Consider the following 20285-nt stretch of genomic DNA (forward strand, 5'->3'; position numbering starts at 1 on the left):
GGTAAGGAGAGGCGAGGCGATGGACACACAGCACGCCCCCTTCATTTCACGGTGGCGTCTCCCTGACCGAATCGGGCTGTAGCTCCGAAAAGAAAGGAGAAACAAAAATAGGAAGTAAAAGTGCCAATAGCGCCCTGTGTTCCCATGCGCTCACCCGCCCAAGTACTGACAAGGGCCAAAGTTGTTACGCATCGGCAATCGGACATTTTCTTTCATTTTCTCTTTATCGGTTGAGAACCAGTGTATTCAAGATATTATGGCCATTGCCGAGTGAATGCTGTAGCGCTCCCCGACGAGTCGGGTTCGGATCCTCTATCAACTTCCACGCAGGGTGATGATCTTTTGGTCACCACACTCGCCAGCTGAAATCGGCGCCGCCTTTTCGTAGTAGGAAAAGAGTAGTGGCCCGTGGGGGGATCGAACCCACGACCTTCGCGTTATTAGCACGACGCTCTAACCAACTGAGCTAACGGGCCTCGGCAGATGCAGTTGCTCAGCCCTACGCTGGAAACAGGTGGCATGAAGCCGCACACCATTTCTATGGTCGTCGTGTGTCTGCTTCCCTAGTCTATATTCTGCTGACGGTCACGAAACAGTAGCTATATTGCGAGCAGGACGGGAAACGGCCGCTCGGACAGCTCAAACTTGTCACGATTCGTGTGGAAAAAATTCCGTTCCGGTACCGGGAATCGAACCCGGGCCTCCTGGGTGAAAGCCAGGTATCCTAGCCACTAGACCACACCGGATGTGGCCGTTTCGTTCGACCGTTCGTACGGTCGCTTGTCGCATTTCGTGTCGAGTGCCGCGTCGGCGCCCCCCTCTCTTTGCGAGCATCTGTGCACATACTGACTGGCAAGGCGCGCACCTCAAACGTCGCAGAGCAATGCTTTTGGCTTCATGCTCTGCTGGGAGAAGAGGAAAAGGGAAGCTGTAAGTAGCAATAACAGGAAGTAAACATTTTCCCGCTGAAGCGTTGAAACGCTGTGGATAACAAACAAGAAATACGTTGGCGCCCTAGCAACAGCACCACCATGTCACAGAAAATTAAATGCCCCGGGTGAGGATCGAACTCACGACCTTAAGATTGTGAGACTTACGCGCTGCCTACTGCGCTACCGAGGCACGGGTGCACCGCTTGTCCTGGAAACTGGGTAAACACCTTACCCAATATTAGACGTAGAGACACTGTACTTCCTGGATAACGTGTTCTGTTGCTACACGTGCACTGCCGGCCCAGTTGATTGCGGTGCTGCTGCAGCTGTTGCAACGATAGGCAGCACTCCTTGTCGTTGAAGTTCAGTGCCTCGGAGGCACCCGGACCCAGCAACTTGTGAGGCCAGGCCGACGCTAGTCTGTAGAACATGATGCGAGCGTCCTAGTGGGGACCCGCGAGTGCTGCGTTCTCGGTCCTTCTCAAGGGAAATCCAGCTACACATTCTTGTGGATCGTGCATCTCAAGCGCTCAAGCCACGCGGCAGCATTATCGCGGGAAAAGCAAAATGATGCATCGGCCGGGAATCGAACCCGGGCCGCCCGCGTGGCAGGCGAGCATTCTACCACTGAACCACCGATGCTCGGGCCAGCGGTAACTTGACGCTGCTTGCCGAGCAGATGTCTCAAGGGAAAGTGGGACTGCCGTCAAGCGCCGTAGCATTCTGTGGAAAAGATGCTGCAGACGCTGAATCCTGCACTGCACTGCTCTGCTTAAAAATGCCGCCAGAACGCGGTCCTCTGCGTACTCTTGCGTTGCCGGCGCCCAACTCTTGCCAAAGGATGCGAAATGTGCGCGGATACGCTGTCCGAATGCGTCTGGATGTGCTCCCCTAGCCTGCCTCGAAATGCGCCTGCCAGGTACGATCACCTTCGGCCGCTGCCGACTGGCGGGAAGCCGACACAGCGCGGACGCGCGGCGCTCGCTTGTGCGGTGGTGGTGTAATGGTCAGCATAGTTGCGTTCCAAGCAGTTGATCCGGGTTCGATTCCCGGCCACCGCAGCAGGCTTTTAATTTCGCGTATGAGTACTTTTGCCACGCGCTCTTAAATTATTGTTTTTTCGCCCTCTTACTCGCTGCATACCAGCCCTTAGTGTGTCTCGACTTGTCTCGACTTTGCTCGGCTGACGCGAGAGCTGACGCTCTCAAATCGGCCTATATCAAAACGACAAGCACGAGAAACGACTGAGAGAGGTAAGGAGAGGCGAGGCGATGGACACACAGCACGCCCCCTTCATTTCACGGTGGCGTCTCCCTGACCGAATCGGGCTGTAGCTCCGAAAAGAAAGGAGAAACAAAAATAGGAAGTAAAAGTGCCAATAGCGCCCTGTGTTCCCATGCGCTCACCCGCCCAAGTACTGACAAGGGCCAAAGTTGTTACGCATCGGCAATCGGACATTTTCTTTCATTTTCTCTTTATCGGTTGAGAACCAGTGTATTCAAGATATTATGGCCATTGCCGAGTGAATGCTGTAGCGCTCCCCGACGAGTCGGGTTCGGATCCTCTATCAACTTCCACGCAGGGTGATGATCTTTTGGTCACCACACTCGCCAGCTGAAATCGGCGCCGCCTTTTCGTAGTAGGAAAAGAGTAGTGGCCCGTGGGGGGATCGAACCCACGACCTTCGCGTTATTAGCACGACGCTCTAACCAACTGAGCTAACGGGCCTCGGCAGATGCAGTTGCTCAGCCCTACGCTGGAAACAGGTGGCATGAAGCCGCACACCATTTCTATGGTCGTCGTGTGTCTGCTTCCCTAGTCTATATTCTGCTGACGGTCACGAAACAGTAGCTATATTGCGAGCAGGACGGGAAACGGCCGCTCGGACAGCTCAAACTTGTCACGATTCGTGTGGAAAAAATTCCGTTCCGGTACCGGGAATCGAACCCGGGCCTCCTGGGTGAAAGCCAGGTATCCTAGCCACTAGACCACACCGGATGTGGCCGTTTCGTTCGACCGTTCGTACGGTCGCTTGTCGCATTTCGTGTCGAGTGCCGCGTCGGCGCCCCCCTCTCTTTGCGAGCATCTGTGCACATACTGACTGGCAAGGCGCGCACCTCAAACGTCGCAGAGCAATGCTTTTGGCTTCATGCTCTGCTGGGAGAAGAGGAAAAGGGAAGCTGTAAGTAGCAATAACAGGAAGTAAACATTTTCCCGCTGAAGCGTTGAAACGCTGTGGATAACAAACAAGAAATACGTTGGCGCCCTAGCAACAGCACCACCATGTCACAGAAAATTAAATGCCCCGGGTGAGGATCGAACTCACGACCTTAAGATTGTGAGACTTACGCGCTGCCTACTGCGCTACCGAGGCACGGGTGCACCGCTTGTCCTGGAAACTGGGTAAACACCTTACCCAATATTAGACGTAGAGACACTGTACTTCCTGGATAACGTGTTCTGTTGCTACACGTGCACTGCCGGCCCAGTTGATTGCGGTGCTGCTGCAGCTGTTGCAACGATAGGCAGCACTCCTTGTCGTTGAAGTTCAGTGCCTCGGAGGCACCCGGACCCAGCAACTTGTGAGGCCAGGCCGACGCTAGTCTGTAGAACATGATGCGAGCGTCCTAGTGGGGACCCGCGAGTGCTGCGTTCTCGGTCCTTCTCAAGGGAAATCCAGCTACACATTCTTGTGGATCGTGCATCTCAAGCGCTCAAGCCACGCGGCAGCATTATCGCGGGAAAAGCAAAATGATGCATCGGCCGGGAATCGAACCCGGGCCGCCCGCGTGGCAGGCGAGCATTCTACCACTGAACCACCGATGCTCGGGCCAGCGGTAACTTGACGCTGCTTGCCGAGCAGATGTCTCAAGGGAAAGTGGGACTGCCGTCAAGCGCCGTAGCATTCTGTGGAAAAGATGCTGCAGACGCTGAATCCTGCACTGCACTGCTCTGCTTAAAAATGCCGCCAGAACGCGGTCCTCTGCGTACTCTTGCGTTGCCGGCGCCCAACTCTTGCCAAAGGATGCGAAATGTGCGCGGATACGCTGTCCGAATGCGTCTGGATGTGCTCCCCTAGCCTGCCTCGAAATGCGCCTGCCAGGTACGATCACCTTCGGCCGCTGCCGACTGGCGGGAAGCCGACACAGCGCGGACGCGCGGCGCTCGCTTGTGCGGTGGTGGTGTAATGGTCAGCATAGTTGCGTTCCAAGCAGTTGATCCGGGTTCGATTCCCGGCCACCGCAGCAGGCTTTTAATTTCGCGTATGAGTACTTTTGCCACGCGCTCTTAAATTATTGTTTTTTCGCCCTCTTACTCGCTGCATACCAGCCCTTAGTGTGTCTCGACTTGTCTCGACTTTGCTCGGCTGACGCGAGAGCTGACGCTCTCAAATCGGCCTATATCAAAACGACAAGCACGAGAAACGACTGAGAGAGGTAAGGAGAGGCGAGGCGATGGACACACAGCACGCCCCCTTCATTTCACGGTGGCGTCTCCCTGACCGAATCGGGCTGTAGCTCCGAAAAGAAAGGAGAAACAAAAATAGGAAGTAAAAGTGCCAATAGCGCCCTGTGTTCCCATGCGCTCACCCGCCCAAGTACTGACAAGGGCCAAAGTTGTTACGCATCGGCAATCGGACATTTTCTTTCATTTTCTCTTTATCGGTTGAGAACCAGTGTATTCAAGATATTATGGCCATTGCCGAGTGAATGCTGTAGCGCTCCCCGACGAGTCGGGTTCGGATCCTCTATCAACTTCCACGCAGGGTGATGATCTTTTGGTCACCACACTCGCCAGCTGAAATCGGCGCCGCCTTTTCGTAGTAGGAAAAGAGTAGTGGCCCGTGGGGGGATCGAACCCACGACCTTCGCGTTATTAGCACGACGCTCTAACCAACTGAGCTAACGGGCCTCGGCAGATGCAGTTGCTCAGCCCTACGCTGGAAACAGGTGGCATGAAGCCGCACACCATTTCTATGGTCGTCGTGTGTCTGCTTCCCTAGTCTATATTCTGCTGACGGTCACGAAACAGTAGCTATATTGCGAGCAGGACGGGAAACGGCCGCTCGGACAGCTCAAACTTGTCACGATTCGTGTGGAAAAAATTCCGTTCCGGTACCGGGAATCGAACCCGGGCCTCCTGGGTGAAAGCCAGGTATCCTAGCCACTAGACCACACCGGATGTGGCCGTTTCGTTCGACCGTTCGTACGGTCGCTTGTCGCATTTCGTGTCGAGTGCCGCGTCGGCGCCCCCCTCTCTTTGCGAGCATCTGTGCACATACTGACTGGCAAGGCGCGCACCTCAAACGTCGCAGAGCAATGCTTTTGGCTTCATGCTCTGCTGGGAGAAGAGGAAAAGGGAAGCTGTAAGTAGCAATAACAGGAAGTAAACATTTTCCCGCTGAAGCGTTGAAACGCTGTGGATAACAAACAAGAAATACGTTGGCGCCCTAGCAACAGCACCACCATGTCACAGAAAATTAAATGCCCCGGGTGAGGATCGAACTCACGACCTTAAGATTGTGAGACTTACGCGCTGCCTACTGCGCTACCGAGGCACGGGTGCACCGCTTGTCCTGGAAACTGGGTAAACACCTTACCCAATATTAGACGTAGAGACACTGTACTTCCTGGATAACGTGTTCTGTTGCTACACGTGCACTGCCGGCCCAGTTGATTGCGGTGCTGCTGCAGCTGTTGCAACGATAGGCAGCACTCCTTGTCGTTGAAGTTCAGTGCCTCGGAGGCACCCGGACCCAGCAACTTGTGAGGCCAGGCCGACGCTAGTCTGTAGAACATGATGCGAGCGTCCTAGTGGGGACCCGCGAGTGCTGCGTTCTCGGTCCTTCTCAAGGGAAATCCAGCTACACATTCTTGTGGATCGTGCATCTCAAGCGCTCAAGCCACGCGGCAGCATTATCGCGGGAAAAGCAAAATGATGCATCGGCCGGGAATCGAACCCGGGCCGCCCGCGTGGCAGGCGAGCATTCTACCACTGAACCACCGATGCTCGGGCCAGCGGTAACTTGACGCTGCTTGCCGAGCAGATGTCTCAAGGGAAAGTGGGACTGCCGTCAAGCGCCGTAGCATTCTGTGGAAAAGATGCTGCAGACGCTGAATCCTGCACTGCACTGCTCTGCTTAAAAATGCCGCCAGAACGCGGTCCTCTGCGTACTCTTGCGTTGCCGGCGCCCAACTCTTGCCAAAGGATGCGAAATGTGCGCGGATACGCTGTCCGAATGCGTCTGGATGTGCTCCCCTAGCCTGCCTCGAAATGCGCCTGCCAGGTACGATCACCTTCGGCCGCTGCCGACTGGCGGGAAGCCGACACAGCGCGGACGCGCGGCGCTCGCTTGTGCGGTGGTGGTGTAATGGTCAGCATAGTTGCGTTCCAAGCAGTTGATCCGGGTTCGATTCCCGGCCACCGCAGCAGGCTTTTAATTTCGCGTATGAGTACTTTTGCCACGCGCTCTTAAATTATTGTTTTTTCGCCCTCTTACTCGCTGCATACCAGCCCTTAGTGTGTCTCGACTTGTCTCGACTTTGCTCGGCTGACGCGAGAGCTGACGCTCTCAAATCGGCCTATATCAAAACGACAAGCACGAGAAACGACTGAGAGAGGTAAGGAGAGGCGAGGCGATGGACACACAGCACGCCCCCTTCATTTCACGGTGGCGTCTCCCTGACCGAATCGGGCTGTAGCTCCGAAAAGAAAGGAGAAACAAAAATAGGAAGTAAAAGTGCCAATAGCGCCCTGTGTTCCCATGCGCTCACCCGCCCAAGTACTGACAAGGGCCAAAGTTGTTACGCATCGGCAATCGGACATTTTCTTTCATTTTCTCTTTATCGGTTGAGAACCAGTGTATTCAAGATATTATGGCCATTGCCGAGTGAATGCTGTAGCGCTCCCCGACGAGTCGGGTTCGGATCCTCTATCAACTTCCACGCAGGGTGATGATCTTTTGGTCACCACACTCGCCAGCTGAAATCGGCGCCGCCTTTTCGTAGTAGGAAAAGAGTAGTGGCCCGTGGGGGGATCGAACCCACGACCTTCGCGTTATTAGCACGACGCTCTAACCAACTGAGCTAACGGGCCTCGGCAGATGCAGTTGCTCAGCCCTACGCTGGAAACAGGTGGCATGAAGCCGCACACCATTTCTATGGTCGTCGTGTGTCTGCTTCCCTAGTCTATATTCTGCTGACGGTCACGAAACAGTAGCTATATTGCGAGCAGGACGGGAAACGGCCGCTCGGACAGCTCAAACTTGTCACGATTCGTGTGGAAAAAATTCCGTTCCGGTACCGGGAATCGAACCCGGGCCTCCTGGGTGAAAGCCAGGTATCCTAGCCACTAGACCACACCGGATGTGGCCGTTTCGTTCGACCGTTCGTACGGTCGCTTGTCGCATTTCGTGTCGAGTGCCGCGTCGGCGCCCCCCTCTCTTTGCGAGCATCTGTGCACATACTGACTGGCAAGGCGCGCACCTCAAACGTCGCAGAGCAATGCTTTTGGCTTCATGCTCTGCTGGGAGAAGAGGAAAAGGGAAGCTGTAAGTAGCAATAACAGGAAGTAAACATTTTCCCGCTGAAGCGTTGAAACGCTGTGGATAACAAACAAGAAATACGTTGGCGCCCTAGCAACAGCACCACCATGTCACAGAAAATTAAATGCCCCGGGTGAGGATCGAACTCACGACCTTAAGATTGTGAGACTTACGCGCTGCCTACTGCGCTACCGAGGCACGGGTGCACCGCTTGTCCTGGAAACTGGGTAAACACCTTACCCAATATTAGACGTAGAGACACTGTACTTCCTGGATAACGTGTTCTGTTGCTACACGTGCACTGCCGGCCCAGTTGATTGCGGTGCTGCTGCAGCTGTTGCAACGATAGGCAGCACTCCTTGTCGTTGAAGTTCAGTGCCTCGGAGGCACCCGGACCCAGCAACTTGTGAGGCCAGGCCGACGCTAGTCTGTAGAACATGATGCGAGCGTCCTAGTGGGGACCCGCGAGTGCTGCGTTCTCGGTCCTTCTCAAGGGAAATCCAGCTACACATTCTTGTGGATCGTGCATCTCAAGCGCTCAAGCCACGCGGCAGCATTATCGCGGGAAAAGCAAAATGATGCATCGGCCGGGAATCGAACCCGGGCCGCCCGCGTGGCAGGCGAGCATTCTACCACTGAACCACCGATGCTCGGGCCAGCGGTAACTTGACGCTGCTTGCCGAGCAGATGTCTCAAGGGAAAGTGGGACTGCCGTCAAGCGCCGTAGCATTCTGTGGAAAAGATGCTGCAGACGCTGAATCCTGCACTGCACTGCTCTGCTTAAAAATGCCGCCAGAACGCGGTCCTCTGCGTACTCTTGCGTTGCCGGCGCCCAACTCTTGCCAAAGGATGCGAAATGTGCGCGGATACGCTGTCCGAATGCGTCTGGATGTGCTCCCCTAGCCTGCCTCGAAATGCGCCTGCCAGGTACGATCACCTTCGGCCGCTGCCGACTGGCGGGAAGCCGACACAGCGCGGACGCGCGGCGCTCGCTTGTGCGGTGGTGGTGTAATGGTCAGCATAGTTGCGTTCCAAGCAGTTGATCCGGGTTCGATTCCCGGCCACCGCAGCAGGCTTTTAATTTCGCGTATGAGTACTTTTGCCACGCGCTCTTAAATTATTGTTTTTTCGCCCTCTTACTCGCTGCATACCAGCCCTTAGTGTGTCTCGACTTGTCTCGACTTTGCTCGGCTGACGCGAGAGCTGACGCTCTCAAATCGGCCTATATCAAAACGACAAGCACGAGAAACGACTGAGAGAGGTAAGGAGAGGCGAGGCGATGGACACACAGCACGCCCCCTTCATTTCACGGTGGCGTCTCCCTGACCGAATCGGGCTGTAGCTCCGAAAAGAAAGGAGAAACAAAAATAGGAAGTAAAAGTGCCAATAGCGCCCTGTGTTCCCATGCGCTCACCCGCCCAAGTACTGACAAGGGCCAAAGTTGTTACGCATCGGCAATCGGACATTTTCTTTCATTTTCTCTTTATCGGTTGAGAACCAGTGTATTCAAGATATTATGGCCATTGCCGAGTGAATGCTGTAGCGCTCCCCGACGAGTCGGGTTCGGATCCTCTATCAACTTCCACGCAGGGTGATGATCTTTTGGTCACCACACTCGCCAGCTGAAATCGGCGCCGCCTTTTCGTAGTAGGAAAAGAGTAGTGGCCCGTGGGGGGATCGAACCCACGACCTTCGCGTTATTAGCACGACGCTCTAACCAACTGAGCTAACGGGCCTCGGCAGATGCAGTTGCTCAGCCCTACGCTGGAAACAGGTGGCATGAAGCCGCACACCATTTCTATGGTCGTCGTGTGTCTGCTTCCCTAGTCTATATTCTGCTGACGGTCACGAAACAGTAGCTATATTGCGAGCAGGACGGGAAACGGCCGCTCGGACAGCTCAAACTTGTCACGATTCGTGTGGAAAAAATTCCGTTCCGGTACCGGGAATCGAACCCGGGCCTCCTGGGTGAAAGCCAGGTATCCTAGCCACTAGACCACACCGGATGTGGCCGTTTCGTTCGACCGTTCGTACGGTCGCTTGTCGCATTTCGTGTCGAGTGCCGCGTCGGCGCCCCCCTCTCTTTGCGAGCATCTGTGCACATACTGACTGGCAAGGCGCGCACCTCAAACGTCGCAGAGCAATGCTTTTGGCTTCATGCTCTGCTGGGAGAAGAGGAAAAGGGAAGCTGTAAGTAGCAATAACAGGAAGTAAACATTTTCCCGCTGAAGCGTTGAAACGCTGTGGATAACAAACAAGAAATACGTTGGCGCCCTAGCAACAGCACCACCATGTCACAGAAAATTAAATGCCCCGGGTGAGGATCGAACTCACGACCTTAAGATTGTGAGACTTACGCGCTGCCTACTGCGCTACCGAGGCACGGGTGCACCGCTTGTCCTGGAAACTGGGTAAACACCTTACCCAATATTAGACGTAGAGACACTGTACTTCCTGGATAACGTGTTCTGTTGCTACACGTGCACTGCCGGCCCAGTTGATTGCGGTGCTGCTGCAGCTGTTGCAACGATAGGCAGCACTCCTTGTCGTTGAAGTTCAGTGCCTCGGAGGCACCCGGACCCAGCAACTTGTGAGGCCAGGCCGACGCTAGTCTGTAGAACATGATGCGAGCGTCCTAGTGGGGACCCGCGAGTGCTGCGTTCTCGGTCCTTCTCAAGGGAAATCCAGCTACACATTCTTGTGGATCGTGCATCTCAAGCGCTCAAGCCACGCGGCAGCATTATCGCGGGAAAAGCAAAATGATGCATCGGCCGGGAATCGAACCCGGGCCGCCCGCGTGGCAGGCGAGCATTCTACCACTGAACCACCGATGCTCGGGCCAGCGGTAACTTGACGCTGCTTGCCGAGCAGATGTCTCAAGGGAAAGTGGGACTGCCGTCAAGCGCCGTAGCATTCTGTGGAAAAGATGCTGCAGACGCTGAATCCTGCACTGCACTGCTCTGCTTAAAAATGCCGCCAGAACGCGGTCCTCTGCGTACTCTTGCGTTGCCGGCGCCCAACTCTTGCCAAAGGATGCGAAATGTGCGCGGATACGCTGTCCGAATGCGTCTGGATGTGCTCCCCTAGCCTGCCTCGAAATGCGCCTGCCAGGTACGATCACCTTCGGCCGCTGCCGACTGGCGGGAAGCCGACACAGCGCGGACGCGCGGCGCTCGCTTGTGCGGTGGTGGTGTAATGGTCAGCATAGTTGCGTTCCAAGCAGTTGATCCGGGTTCGATTCCCGGCCACCGCAGCAGGCTTTTAATTTCGCGTATGAGTACTTTTGCCACGCGCTCTTAAATTATTGTTTTTTCGCCCTCTTACTCGCTGCATACCAGCCCTTAGTGTGTCTCGACTTGTCTCGACTTTGCTCGGCTGACGCGAGAGCTGACGCTCTCAAATCGGCCTATATCAAAACGACAAGCACGAGAAACGACTGAGAGAGGTAAGGAGAGGCGAGGCGATGGACACACAGCACGCCCCCTTCATTTCACGGTGGCGTCTCCCTGACCGAATCGGGCTGTAGCTCCGAAAAGAAAGGAGAAACAAAAATAGGAAGTAAAAGTGCCAATAGCGCCCTGTGTTCCCATGCGCTCACCCGCCCAAGTACTGACAAGGGCCAAAGTTGTTACGCATCGGCAATCGGACATTTTCTTTCATTTTCTCTTTATCGGTTGAGAACCAGTGTATTCAAGATATTATGGCCATTGCCGAGTGAATGCTGTAGCGCTCCCCGACGAGTCGGGTTCGGATCCTCTATCAACTTCCACGCAGGGTGATGATCTTTTGGTCACCACACTCGCCAGCTGAAATCGGCGCCGCCTTTTCGTAGTAGGAAAAGAGTAGTGGCCCGTGGGGGGATCGAACCCACGACCTTCGCGTTATTAGCACGACGCTCTAACCAACTGAGCTAACGGGCCTCGGCAGATGCAGTTGCTCAGCCCTACGCTGGAAACAGGTGGCATGAAGCCGCACACCATTTCTATGGTCGTCGTGTGTCTGCTTCCCTAGTCTATATTCTGCTGACGGTCACGAAACAGTAGCTATATTGCGAGCAGGACGGGAAACGGCCGCTCGGACAGCTCAAACTTGTCACGATTCGTGTGGAAAAAATTCCGTTCCGGTACCGGGAATCGAACCCGGGCCTCCTGGGTGAAAGCCAGGTATCCTAGCCACTAGACCACACCGGATGTGGCCGTTTCGTTCGACCGTTCGTACGGTCGCTTGTCGCATTTCGTGTCGAGTGCCGCGTCGGCGCCCCCCTCTCTTTGCGAGCATCTGTGCACATACTGACTGGCAAGGCGCGCACCTCAAACGTCGCAGAGCAATGCTTTTGGCTTCATGCTCTGCTGGGAGAAGAGGAAAAGGGAAGCTGTAAGTAGCAATAACAGGAAGTAAACATTTTCCCGCTGAAGCGTTGAAACGCTGTGGATAACAAACAAGAAATACGTTGGCGCCCTAGCAACAGCACCACCATGTCACAGAAAATTAAATGCCCCGGGTGAGGATCGAACTCACGACCTTAAGATTATGAGACTTACGCGCTGCCTACTGCGCTACCGAGGCACGGGTGCACCGCTTGTCCTGGAAACTGGGTAAACACCTTACCCAATATTAGACGTAGAGACACTGTACTTCCTGGATAACGTGTTCTGTTGCTACACGTGCACTGCCGGCCCAGTTGATTGCGGTGCTGCTGCAGCTGTTGCAACGATAGGCAGCACTCCTTGTCGTTGAAGTTCAGTGCCTCGGAGGCACCCGGACCCAGCAACTTGTGAGGCCAGGCCGACGCTAGTCTGTAGAACATGATGCGAGCGTCCTAGTGGGGACCCGCGAGTGCTGCGTTCTCGGTCCTTCTCAAGGGAAATCCAGCTACACATTCTTGTGGATCGTGCATCTCAAGCGCTCAAGCCACGCGGCAGCATTATCGCGGGAAAAGCAAAATGATGCATCGGCCGGGAATCGAACCCGGGCCGCCCGCGTGGCAGGCGAGCATTCTACCACTGAACCACCGATGCTCGGGCCAGCGGTAACTTGACGCTGCTTGCCGAGCAGATGTCTCAAGGGAAAGTGGGACTGCCGTCAAGCGCCGTAGCATTCTGTGGAAAAGATGCTGCAGACGCTGAATCCTGCACTGCACTGCTCTGCTTAAAAATGCCGCCAGAACGCGGTCCTCTGCGTACTCTTGCGTTGCCGGCGCCCAACTCTTGCCAAAGGATGCGAAATGTGCGCGGATACGCTGTCCGAATGCGTCTGGATGTGCTCCCCTAGCCTGCCTCGAAATGCGCCTGCCAGGTACGATCACCTTCGGCCGCTGCCGACTGGCGGGAAGCCGACACAGCGCGGACGCGCGGCGCTCGCTTGTGCGGTGGTGGTGTAATGGTCAGCATAGTTGCGTTCCAAGCAGTTGATCCGGGTTCGATTCCCGGCCACCGCAGCAGGCTTTTAATTTCGCGTATGAGTACTTTTGCCACGCGCTCTTAAATTATTGTTTTTTCGCCCTCTTACTCGCTGCATACCAGCCCTTAGTGTGTCTCGACTTGTCTCGACTTTGCTCGGCTGACGCGAGAGCTGACGCTCTCAAATCGGCCTATATCAAAACGACAAGCACGAGAAACGACTGAGAGAGGTAAGGAGAGGCGAGGCGATGGACACACAGCACGCCCCCTTCATTTCACGGTGGCGTCTCCCTGACCGAATCGGGCTGTAGCTCCGAAAAGAAAGGAGAAACAAAAATAGGAAGTAAAAGTGCCAATAGCGCCCTGTGTTCCCATGCGCTCACCCGCCCAAGTACTGACAAGGGCCAAAGTTGTTACGCATCGGCAATCGGACATTTTCTTTCATTTTCTCTTTATCGGTTGAGAACCAGTGTATTCAAGATATTATGGCCATTGCCGAGTGAATGCTGTAGCGCTCCCCGACGAGTCGGGTTCGGATCCTCTATCAACTTCCACGCAGGGTGATGATCTTTTGGTCACCACACTCGCCAGCTGAAATCGGCGCCGCCTTTTCGTAGTAGGAAAAGAGTAGTGGCCCGTGGGGGGATCGAACCCACGACCTTCGCGTTATTAGCACGACGCTCTAACCAACTGAGCTAACGGGCCTCGGCAGATGCAGTTGCTCAGCCCTACGCTGGAAACAGGTGGCATGAAGCCGCACACCATTTCTATGGTCGTCGTGTGTCTGCTTCCCTAGTCTATATTCTGCTGACGGTCACGAAACAGTAGCTATATTGCGAGCAGGACGGGAAACGGCCGCTCGGACAGCTCAAACTTGTCACGATTCGTGTGGAAAAAATTCCGTTCCGGTACCGGGAATCGAACCCGGGCCTCCTGGGTGAAAGCCAGGTATCCTAGCCACTAGACCACACCGGATGTGGCCGTTTCGTTCGACCGTTCGTACGGTCGCTTGTCGCATTTCGTGTCGAGTGCCGCGTCGGCGCCCCCCTCTCTTTGCGAGCATCTGTGCACATACTGACTGGCAAGGCGCGCACCTCAAACGTCGCAGAGCAATGCTTTTGGCTTCATGCTCTGCTGGGAGAAGAGGAAAAGGGAAGCTGTAAGTAGCAATAACAGGAAGTAAACATTTTCCCGCTGAAGCGTTGAAACGCTGTGGATAACAAACAAGAAATACGTTGGCGCCCTAGCAACAGCACCACCATGTCACAGAAAATTAAATGCCCCGGGTGAGGATCGAACTCACGACCTTAAGATTGTGAGACTTACGCGCTGCCTACTGCGCTACCGAGGCACGGGTGCACCGCTTGTCCTGGAAACTGGGTAAACACCTTACCCAATATTAGACGTAGAGACACTGTACTTCCTGGATAACGTGTTCTGTTGCTACACGTGCACTGCCGGCCCAGTTGATTGCGGTGCTGCTGCAGCTGTTGCAACGATAGGCAGCACTCCTTGTCGTTGAAGTTCAGTGCCTCGGAGGCACCCGGACCCAGCAACTTGTGAGGCCAGGCCGACGCTAGTCTGTAGAACATGATGCGAGCGTCCTAGTGGGGACCCGCGAGTGCTGCGTTCTCGGTCCTTCTCAAGGGAAATCCAGCTACACATTCTTGTGGATCGTGCATCTCAAGCGCTCAAGCCACGCGGCAGCATTATCGCGGGAAAAGCAAAATGATGCATCGGCCGGGAATCGAACCCGGGCCGCCCGCGTGGCAGGCGAGCATTCTACCACTGAACCACCGATGCTCGGGCCAGCGGTAACTTGACGCTGCTTGCCGAGCAGATGTCTCAAGGGAAAGTGGGACTGCCGTCAAGCGCCGTAGCATTCTGTGGAAAAGATGCTGCAGACGCTGAATCCTGCACTGCACTGCTCTGCTTAAAATGCCGCCAGAACGCGGTCCTCTGCGTACTCTTGCGTTGCCGGCGCCCAACTCTTGCCAAAGGATGCGAAATGTGCGCGGATACGCTGTCCGAATGCGTCTGGATGTGCTCCCCTAGCCTGCCTCGAAATGCGCCTGCCAGGTACGATCACCTTCGGCCGCTGCCGACTGGCGGGAAGCCGACACAGCGCGGACGCGCGGCGCTCGCTTGTGCGGTGGTGGTGTAATGGTCAGCATAGTTGCGTTCCAAGCAGTTGATCCGGGTTCGATTCCCGGCCACCGCAGCAGGCTTTTAATTTCGCGTATGAGTACTTTTGCCACGCGCTCTTAAATTATTGTTTTTTTCGCCCTCTTACTCGCTGCATACCAGCCCTTAGTGTGTCTCGACTTGTCTCGACTTTGCTCGGCTGACGCGAGAGCTGACGCTCTCAAATCGGCCTATATCAAAACGACAAGCACGAGAAACGACTGAGAGAGGTAAGGAGAGGCGAGGCGATGGACACACAGCACGCCCCCTTCATTTCACGGTGGCGTCTCCCTGACCGAATCGGGCTGTAGCTCCGAAAAGAAAGGAGAAACAAAAATAGGAAGTAAAAGTGCCAATAGCGCCCTGTGTTCCCATGCGCTCACCCGCCCAAGTACTGACAAGGGCCAAAGTTGTTACGCATCGGCAATCGGACATTTTCTTTCATTTTCTCTTTATCGGTTGAGAACCAGTGTATTCAAGATATTATGGCCATTGCCGAGTGAATGCTGTAGCGCTCCCCGACGAGTCGGGTTCGGATCCTCTATCAACTTCCACGCAGGGTGATGATCTTTTGGTCACCACACTCGCCAGCTGAAATCGGCGCCGCCTTTTCGTAGTAGGAAAAGAGTAGTGGCCCGTGGGGGGATCGAACCCACGACCTTCGCGTTATTAGCACGACGCTCTAACCAACTGAGCTAACGGGCCTCGGCAGATGCAGTTGCTCAGCCCTACGCTGGAAACAGGTGGCATGAAGCCGCACACCATTTCTATGGTCGTCGTGTGTCTGCTTCCCTAGTCTATATTCTGCTGACGGTCACGAAACAGTAGCTATATTGCGAGCAGGACGGGAAACGGCCCGCTCGGACAGCTCAAACTTGTCACGATTCGTGTGGAAAAAATTCCGTTCCGGTACCGGGAATCGAACCCGGGCCTCCTGGGTGAAAGCCAGGTATCCTAGCCACTAGACCACACCGGATGTGGCCGTTTCGTTCGACCGTTCGTACGGTCGCTTGTCGCATTTCGTGTCGAGTGCCGCGTCGGCGCCCCCCCTCTCTTTGCGAGCATCTGTGCACATACTGACTGGCAAGGCGCGCACCTCAACACGTCGCAGAGCAATGCTTTTGGCTTCATGCTCTGCTGGGAGAAGAGGAAAAGGGAAGCTGTAAGTAGCAATAACAGGAAGTAAACATTTTCCCGCTGAAGCGTTGAAACGCTGTGGATAACAAACAAGAAATACGTTGGCGCCCTAGCAACAGCACCACCATGTCACAGAAAATTAAATGCCCCGGGTGAGGATCGAACTCACGACCTTAAGATTATGAGACTTACGCGCTGCCTACTGCGCTACCGAGGCACGGGTGCACCGCTTGTCCTGGAAACTGGGTAAACACCTTACCCAATATTAGACGTAGAGACACTGTACTTCCTGGATAACGTGTTCTGTTGCTACACGTGCACTGCCGGCCCAGTTGATTGCGGTGCTGCTGCAGCTGTTGCAACGATAGGCAGCACTCCTTGTCGTTGAAGTTCAGTGCCTCGGAGGCACCCGGACCAGCAACTTGTGAGGCCAGGCCGACGCTAGTCTGTAGAACATGATGCGAGCGTCCTAGTGGGGACCCGCGAGTGCTGCGTTCTCGGTCCTTCTCAAGGGAAATCCAGCTACACATTCTTGTGGATCGTGCATCTCAAGCGCTCAAGCCACGCGGCAGCATTATCGCGGGAAAAGCAAAATGATGCATCGGCCGGGAATCGAACCCGGGCCGCCCGCGTGGCAGGCGAGCATTCTACCACTGAACCACCGATGCTCGGGCCAGCGGTAACTTGACGCTGCTTGCCGAGCAGATGTCTCAAGGGAAAGTGGGACTGCCGTCAAGCGCCGTAGCATTCTGTGGAAAAGATGCTGCAGACGCTGAATCCTGCACTGCACTGCTCTGCTTAAAAATGCCGCCAGAACGCGGTCCTCTGCGTACTCTTGCGTTGCCGGCGCCCAACTCTTGCCAAAGGATGCGAAATGTGCGCGGATACGCTGTCCGAATGCGTCTGGATGTGCTCCCCTAGCCTGCCTCGAAATGCGCCTGCCAGGTACGATCACCTTCGGCCGCTGCCGACTGGCGGGAAGCCGACACAGCGCGGACGCGCGGCGCTCGCTTGTGCGGTGGTGGTGTAATGGTCAGCATAGTTGCGTTCCAAGCAGTTGATCCGGGTTCGATTCCCGGCCACCGCAGCAGGCTTTTAATTTCGCGTATGAGTACTTTTGCCACGCGCTCTTAAATTATTGTTTTTTCGCCCTCTTACTCGCTGCATACCAGCCCTTAGTGTGTCCTCGACTTGTCTCGACTTTGCTCGGCTGACGCGAGAGCTGACGCTCTCAAATCGGCCTATATCAAAACGACAAGCACGAGAAACGACTGAGAGAGGTAAGGAGAGGCGAGGCGATGGACACACAGCACGCCCCTTCATTTCACGGTGGCGTCTCCCTGACCGAATCGGGCTGTAGCTCCGAAAAGAAAGGAGAAACAAAAATAGGAAGTAAAAGTGCCAATAGCGCCCTGTGTTCCCATGCGCTCACCCGCCCAAGTACTGACAAGGGCCAAAGTTGTTACGCATCGGCAATCGGACATTTTCTTTCATTTTCTCTTTATCGGTTGAGAACCAGTGTATTCAAGATATTATGGCCATTGCCGAGTGAATGCTGTAGCGCTCCCCGACGAGTCGGGTTCGGATCCTCTATCAACTTCCACGCAGGGTGATGATCTTTTGGTCACCACACTCGCCAGCTGAAATCGGCGCCGCCTTTTCGTAGTAGGAAAAGAGTAGTGGCCCGTGGGGGGATCGAACCCACGACCTTCGCGTTATTAGCACGACGCTCTAACCAACTGAGCTAACGGGCCTCGGCAGATGCAGTTGCTCAGCCCTACGCTGGAAACAGGTGGCATGAAGCCGCACACCATTTCTATGGTCGTCGTGTGTCTGCTTCCCTAGTCTATATTCTGCTGACGGTCACGAAACAGTAGCTATATTGCGAGCAGGACGGGAAAACGGCCGCTCGGACAGCTCAAACTTGTCACGATTCGTGTGGAAAAAATTCCGTTCCGGTACCGGGAATCGAACCCGGGCCTCCTGGGTGAAAGCCAGGTATCCTAGCCACTAGACCACACCGGATGTGGCCGTTTCGTTCGACCGTTCGTACGGTCGCTTGTCGCATTTCGTGTCGAGTGCCGCGTCGGCGCCCCCCTCTCTTTGCGAGCATCTGTGCACATACTGACTGGCAAGGCGCGCACCTCAAACGTCGCAGAGCAATGCTTTTGGCTTCATGCTCTGCTGGGAGAAGAGGAAAAGGGAAGCTGTAAGTAGCAATAACAGGAAGTAAACATTTTCCCGCTGAAGCGTTGAAACGCTGTGGATAACAAACAAGAAATACGTTGGCGCCCTAGCAACAGCACCACCATGTCACAGAAAATTAAATGCCCCGGGTGAGGATCGAACTCACGACCTTAAGATTGTGAGACTTACGCGCTGCCTACTGCGCTACCGAGGCACGGGTGCACCGCTTGTCCTGGAAACTGGGTAAACACCTTACCCAATATTAGACGTAGAGACACTGTACTTCCTGGATAACGTGTTCTGTTGCTACACGTGCACTGCCGGCCCAGTTGATTGCGGTGCTGCTGCAGCTGTTGCAACGATAGGCAGCACTCCTTGTCGTTGAAGTTCAGTGCCTCGGAGGCACCCGGACCCAGCAACTTGTGAGGCCAGGCCGACGCTAGTCTGTAGAACATGATGCGAGCGTCCTAGTGGGGGACCCGCGAGTGCTGCGTTCTCGGTCCTTCTCAAGGGAAATCCAGCTACACATTCTTGTGGATCGTGCATCTCAAGCGCTCAAGCCACGCGGCAGCATTATCGCGGGAAAAGCAAAATGATGCATCGGCCGGGAATCGAACCCGGGCCGCCCGCGTGGCAGGCGAGCATTCTACCACTGAACCACCGATGCTCGGGCCAGCGGTAACTTGACGCTGCTTGCCGAGCAGATGTCTCAAGGGAAAAAGGGAAAGTGGGACTGCCGTCAAGCGCCGTAGCATTCTGTGGAAAAGATGCTGCAGACGCTGAATCCTGCACTGCACTGCTCTGCTTAAAAATGCCGCCAGAACGCGGTCCTCTGCGTACTCTTGCGTTGCCGGCGCCCAACTCTTGCCAAAGGATGCGAAATGTGCGCGGATACGCTGTCCGAATGCGTCTGGATGTGCTCCCCTAGCCTGCCTCGAAATGCGCCTGCCAGGTACGATCACCTTCGGCCGCTGCCGACTGGCGGGAAGCCCGACACAGCGCGGACGCGCGGCGCTCGCTTGTGCCGGGTGGTGGTGTAATGGTCAGCATAGTTGCGTTCCAAGCAGTTGATCCGGGTTCGATTCCCGGCCACCGCAGCAGGCTTTTAATTTCGCGTATGAGTACTTTTGCCACGCGCTCTTAAATTATTGTTTTTTTCGCCCTCTTACTCGCTGCATACCAGCCCTTAGTGTGTCTCGACTTGTCTCGACTTTGCTCGGCTGACGCGAGAGCTGACGCTCTCAAATCGGCCTATATCAAAACGACAAGCACGAGAAACGACTGAGAGAGGTAAGGAGAGGCGAGGCGATGGACACACAGCACGCCCCCTTCATTTCACGGTGGCGTCTCCCTGACCGAATCGGGCTGTAGCTCCGAAAAGAAAGGAGAAACAAAAATAGGAAGTAAAAGTGCCAATAGCGCCCTGTGTTCCCATGCGCTCACCCGCCCAAGTACTGACAAGGGCCAAAGTTGTTACGCATCGGCAATCGGACATTTTCTTTCATTTTCTCTTTATCGGTTGAGAACCAGTGTATTCAAGATATTATGGCCATTGCCGAGTGAATGCTGTAGCGCTCCCCGACGAGTCGGGGTTCGGATCCTCTATCAACTTCCACGCAGGGTGATGATCTTTTGGTCACCACACTCGCCAGCTGAAATCGGCGCCGCCTTTTCGTAGTAGGAAAAGAGTAGTGGCCCGTGGGGGGATCGAACCCACGACCTTCGCGTTATTAGCACGACGCTCTAACCAACTGAGGCTAACGGGCCTCGCAGATGCAGTTGCTCAGCCCTACGCTGGAAAACAGGTGGCATGAAGCCGCACACCATTTCTATGGTCGTCGTGTGTCTGCTTCCCTAGTCTATATTCTGCTGACGGTCACGAAACAGTAGCTATATTGCGAG

The 20285-nt window shown here is 55.0% G+C and overlaps 45 non-coding genes across 45 annotated transcripts; 8 read left to right on the plus strand and 37 right to left on the minus strand.

Moving 5' to 3' along the window:
• Window positions 1-402: 402 nt before the first annotated feature.
• Trnai-aau lies at window positions 403-476 on the minus strand. The gene has a single exon. It is a non-coding gene; the product is annotated as a tRNA-Ile (tRNA).
• Window positions 477-674: 198 nt separating this feature from the next.
• Window positions 675-746, minus strand: Trnae-uuc. Its single transcript has one exon. It is a non-coding gene; the product is annotated as a tRNA-Glu (tRNA).
• Window positions 747-1049: 303 nt separating this feature from the next.
• Trnav-cac lies at window positions 1050-1122 on the minus strand. Its single transcript has one exon. It is a non-coding gene; the product is annotated as a tRNA-Val (tRNA).
• A 381-nt stretch (window positions 1123-1503) lies between these two features.
• Trnag-gcc lies at window positions 1504-1574 on the minus strand. The gene has a single exon. It is a non-coding gene; the product is annotated as a tRNA-Gly (tRNA).
• A 347-nt stretch (window positions 1575-1921) lies between these two features.
• Window positions 1922-1993, plus strand: Trnag-ucc. Its single transcript has one exon. It is a non-coding gene; the product is annotated as a tRNA-Gly (tRNA).
• A 593-nt stretch (window positions 1994-2586) lies between these two features.
• Trnai-aau lies at window positions 2587-2660 on the minus strand. Its single transcript has one exon. It is a non-coding gene; the product is annotated as a tRNA-Ile (tRNA).
• Window positions 2661-2858: 198 nt separating this feature from the next.
• Window positions 2859-2930, minus strand: Trnae-uuc. The gene has a single exon. It is a non-coding gene; the product is annotated as a tRNA-Glu (tRNA).
• Window positions 2931-3233: 303 nt separating this feature from the next.
• On the minus strand, window positions 3234-3306 carry Trnav-cac. Its single transcript has one exon. It is a non-coding gene; the product is annotated as a tRNA-Val (tRNA).
• A 381-nt stretch (window positions 3307-3687) lies between these two features.
• Trnag-gcc lies at window positions 3688-3758 on the minus strand. The gene has a single exon. It is a non-coding gene; the product is annotated as a tRNA-Gly (tRNA).
• A 347-nt stretch (window positions 3759-4105) lies between these two features.
• Trnag-ucc lies at window positions 4106-4177 on the plus strand. The gene has a single exon. It is a non-coding gene; the product is annotated as a tRNA-Gly (tRNA).
• Window positions 4178-4770: 593 nt separating this feature from the next.
• On the minus strand, window positions 4771-4844 carry Trnai-aau. Its single transcript has one exon. It is a non-coding gene; the product is annotated as a tRNA-Ile (tRNA).
• Window positions 4845-5042: 198 nt separating this feature from the next.
• Window positions 5043-5114, minus strand: Trnae-uuc. The gene has a single exon. It is a non-coding gene; the product is annotated as a tRNA-Glu (tRNA).
• Window positions 5115-5417: 303 nt separating this feature from the next.
• Window positions 5418-5490, minus strand: Trnav-cac. The gene has a single exon. It is a non-coding gene; the product is annotated as a tRNA-Val (tRNA).
• Window positions 5491-5871: 381 nt separating this feature from the next.
• Trnag-gcc lies at window positions 5872-5942 on the minus strand. The gene has a single exon. It is a non-coding gene; the product is annotated as a tRNA-Gly (tRNA).
• Window positions 5943-6289: 347 nt separating this feature from the next.
• Window positions 6290-6361, plus strand: Trnag-ucc. The gene has a single exon. It is a non-coding gene; the product is annotated as a tRNA-Gly (tRNA).
• Window positions 6362-6954: 593 nt separating this feature from the next.
• Trnai-aau lies at window positions 6955-7028 on the minus strand. The gene has a single exon. It is a non-coding gene; the product is annotated as a tRNA-Ile (tRNA).
• Window positions 7029-7226: 198 nt separating this feature from the next.
• Window positions 7227-7298, minus strand: Trnae-uuc. Its single transcript has one exon. It is a non-coding gene; the product is annotated as a tRNA-Glu (tRNA).
• A 303-nt stretch (window positions 7299-7601) lies between these two features.
• Window positions 7602-7674, minus strand: Trnav-cac. Its single transcript has one exon. It is a non-coding gene; the product is annotated as a tRNA-Val (tRNA).
• A 381-nt stretch (window positions 7675-8055) lies between these two features.
• On the minus strand, window positions 8056-8126 carry Trnag-gcc. The gene has a single exon. It is a non-coding gene; the product is annotated as a tRNA-Gly (tRNA).
• Window positions 8127-8473: 347 nt separating this feature from the next.
• On the plus strand, window positions 8474-8545 carry Trnag-ucc. Its single transcript has one exon. It is a non-coding gene; the product is annotated as a tRNA-Gly (tRNA).
• Window positions 8546-9138: 593 nt separating this feature from the next.
• Window positions 9139-9212, minus strand: Trnai-aau. Its single transcript has one exon. It is a non-coding gene; the product is annotated as a tRNA-Ile (tRNA).
• Window positions 9213-9410: 198 nt separating this feature from the next.
• On the minus strand, window positions 9411-9482 carry Trnae-uuc. Its single transcript has one exon. It is a non-coding gene; the product is annotated as a tRNA-Glu (tRNA).
• A 303-nt stretch (window positions 9483-9785) lies between these two features.
• Trnav-cac lies at window positions 9786-9858 on the minus strand. Its single transcript has one exon. It is a non-coding gene; the product is annotated as a tRNA-Val (tRNA).
• A 381-nt stretch (window positions 9859-10239) lies between these two features.
• Window positions 10240-10310, minus strand: Trnag-gcc. Its single transcript has one exon. It is a non-coding gene; the product is annotated as a tRNA-Gly (tRNA).
• Window positions 10311-10657: 347 nt separating this feature from the next.
• Trnag-ucc lies at window positions 10658-10729 on the plus strand. The gene has a single exon. It is a non-coding gene; the product is annotated as a tRNA-Gly (tRNA).
• Window positions 10730-11322: 593 nt separating this feature from the next.
• Window positions 11323-11396, minus strand: Trnai-aau. The gene has a single exon. It is a non-coding gene; the product is annotated as a tRNA-Ile (tRNA).
• A 198-nt stretch (window positions 11397-11594) lies between these two features.
• Window positions 11595-11666, minus strand: Trnae-uuc. The gene has a single exon. It is a non-coding gene; the product is annotated as a tRNA-Glu (tRNA).
• A 303-nt stretch (window positions 11667-11969) lies between these two features.
• Window positions 11970-12042, minus strand: Trnam-cau. Its single transcript has one exon. It is a non-coding gene; the product is annotated as a tRNA-Met (tRNA).
• Window positions 12043-12423: 381 nt separating this feature from the next.
• Trnag-gcc lies at window positions 12424-12494 on the minus strand. Its single transcript has one exon. It is a non-coding gene; the product is annotated as a tRNA-Gly (tRNA).
• A 347-nt stretch (window positions 12495-12841) lies between these two features.
• Window positions 12842-12913, plus strand: Trnag-ucc. Its single transcript has one exon. It is a non-coding gene; the product is annotated as a tRNA-Gly (tRNA).
• A 593-nt stretch (window positions 12914-13506) lies between these two features.
• On the minus strand, window positions 13507-13580 carry Trnai-aau. The gene has a single exon. It is a non-coding gene; the product is annotated as a tRNA-Ile (tRNA).
• A 198-nt stretch (window positions 13581-13778) lies between these two features.
• Window positions 13779-13850, minus strand: Trnae-uuc. The gene has a single exon. It is a non-coding gene; the product is annotated as a tRNA-Glu (tRNA).
• A 303-nt stretch (window positions 13851-14153) lies between these two features.
• Trnav-cac lies at window positions 14154-14226 on the minus strand. The gene has a single exon. It is a non-coding gene; the product is annotated as a tRNA-Val (tRNA).
• A 381-nt stretch (window positions 14227-14607) lies between these two features.
• Trnag-gcc lies at window positions 14608-14678 on the minus strand. The gene has a single exon. It is a non-coding gene; the product is annotated as a tRNA-Gly (tRNA).
• Window positions 14679-15024: 346 nt separating this feature from the next.
• Window positions 15025-15096, plus strand: Trnag-ucc. The gene has a single exon. It is a non-coding gene; the product is annotated as a tRNA-Gly (tRNA).
• Window positions 15097-15690: 594 nt separating this feature from the next.
• Trnai-aau lies at window positions 15691-15764 on the minus strand. Its single transcript has one exon. It is a non-coding gene; the product is annotated as a tRNA-Ile (tRNA).
• A 199-nt stretch (window positions 15765-15963) lies between these two features.
• Window positions 15964-16035, minus strand: Trnae-uuc. Its single transcript has one exon. It is a non-coding gene; the product is annotated as a tRNA-Glu (tRNA).
• Window positions 16036-16340: 305 nt separating this feature from the next.
• Trnam-cau lies at window positions 16341-16413 on the minus strand. Its single transcript has one exon. It is a non-coding gene; the product is annotated as a tRNA-Met (tRNA).
• A 380-nt stretch (window positions 16414-16793) lies between these two features.
• Window positions 16794-16864, minus strand: Trnag-gcc. Its single transcript has one exon. It is a non-coding gene; the product is annotated as a tRNA-Gly (tRNA).
• A 347-nt stretch (window positions 16865-17211) lies between these two features.
• Window positions 17212-17283, plus strand: Trnag-ucc. The gene has a single exon. It is a non-coding gene; the product is annotated as a tRNA-Gly (tRNA).
• A 593-nt stretch (window positions 17284-17876) lies between these two features.
• Trnai-aau lies at window positions 17877-17950 on the minus strand. Its single transcript has one exon. It is a non-coding gene; the product is annotated as a tRNA-Ile (tRNA).
• Window positions 17951-18149: 199 nt separating this feature from the next.
• Trnae-uuc lies at window positions 18150-18221 on the minus strand. The gene has a single exon. It is a non-coding gene; the product is annotated as a tRNA-Glu (tRNA).
• A 303-nt stretch (window positions 18222-18524) lies between these two features.
• On the minus strand, window positions 18525-18597 carry Trnav-cac. The gene has a single exon. It is a non-coding gene; the product is annotated as a tRNA-Val (tRNA).
• A 382-nt stretch (window positions 18598-18979) lies between these two features.
• Trnag-gcc lies at window positions 18980-19050 on the minus strand. The gene has a single exon. It is a non-coding gene; the product is annotated as a tRNA-Gly (tRNA).
• A 1025-nt stretch (window positions 19051-20075) lies between these two features.
• Trnai-aau lies at window positions 20076-20150 on the minus strand. Its single transcript has one exon. It is a non-coding gene; the product is annotated as a tRNA-Ile (tRNA).
• Between the last annotated feature and the right edge of the window lie 135 nt (window positions 20151-20285).

The sequence above is a fragment of the Schistocerca piceifrons genome, unplaced genomic scaffold (genome assembly GCF_021461385.2).
Source record: "Schistocerca piceifrons isolate TAMUIC-IGC-003096 unplaced genomic scaffold, iqSchPice1.1 HiC_scaffold_624, whole genome shotgun sequence".
In the NCBI taxonomy this organism is placed as follows: Eukaryota; Metazoa; Arthropoda; class Insecta; order Orthoptera; family Acrididae; genus Schistocerca; species Schistocerca piceifrons.